Genomic DNA, 758 nt, shown 5'->3' on the forward strand with positions numbered 1-758 from the left:
AAAAAAAATTACTCGCCATGGAAAGTGACTCTCATGATCAATTTAATTAATTAGCCTATCAATTTGATACCAACAAATTTCCATCTGGTGGATGGAAGCGATGGCTGAGGTACCACGATTATGATTCTTGAGTTGGAGCGTTAGTCAGGCGTTCTTTTTTTTTTTTTTCGTTGCGGCAATATCTTTTAACGAAATTTCAATCTCCCACCTACACAGGGAGAGACGACCATTGTGAAAAAATCAAATGTATTACCGATTTTGTAAAGTGATATATAGTATAAACCTAATATTTGCAGCTTGTCTGTGCTGTTACCTTAAGAGACTTCTTATGTAGCGATGCATTTAGTTACTTTAAGGGGAATTCGAAAGTGAGGAGACATCCTGTAATTGAGGTAGATCGTAGCACTCCCTCACGAGCCAAAAAGGAGTTTAATATTCTAGTCCTGTGATGCAGGGCATAACAGATATTAAGCTGATTAGAACAGATCTTTTTCTACTTGATGAGAAAATAGTCAGAGGAAATATAGCCTACGCCATACGGTTACAGGATTTTCACAACAAGGAACGCTACTTTAGCGATGAGAAACTGCGTGTATGCCCTGATTTTCTCTGTCTTCGAAAATAACTTCTATAAAAGAGAAAAATCTACATTTAGTGTGAGAAATTTGAGATGTATGGTTTACATCATGCGTTTTTTAAACTTGGAGGCGGGTCTATGCTGGGGTGGAACTGGTTAGAAGTACTGTATACATCCAAGC

The 758-nt window shown here is 37.6% G+C and overlaps 1 pseudogene; it reads right to left on the reverse strand.

The window, feature by feature from the left end:
• Positions 1–344: 344 nt before the first annotated feature.
• On the reverse strand, positions 345–522 carry LOC124712788 (annotated as a pseudogene).
• Between the last annotated feature and the right edge of the window lie 236 nt (positions 523–758).

Source organism: Schistocerca piceifrons, chromosome 8 (assembly GCF_021461385.2).
Source record: "Schistocerca piceifrons isolate TAMUIC-IGC-003096 chromosome 8, iqSchPice1.1, whole genome shotgun sequence".
In the NCBI taxonomy this organism is placed as follows: domain Eukaryota; kingdom Metazoa; phylum Arthropoda; class Insecta; order Orthoptera; family Acrididae; genus Schistocerca; species Schistocerca piceifrons.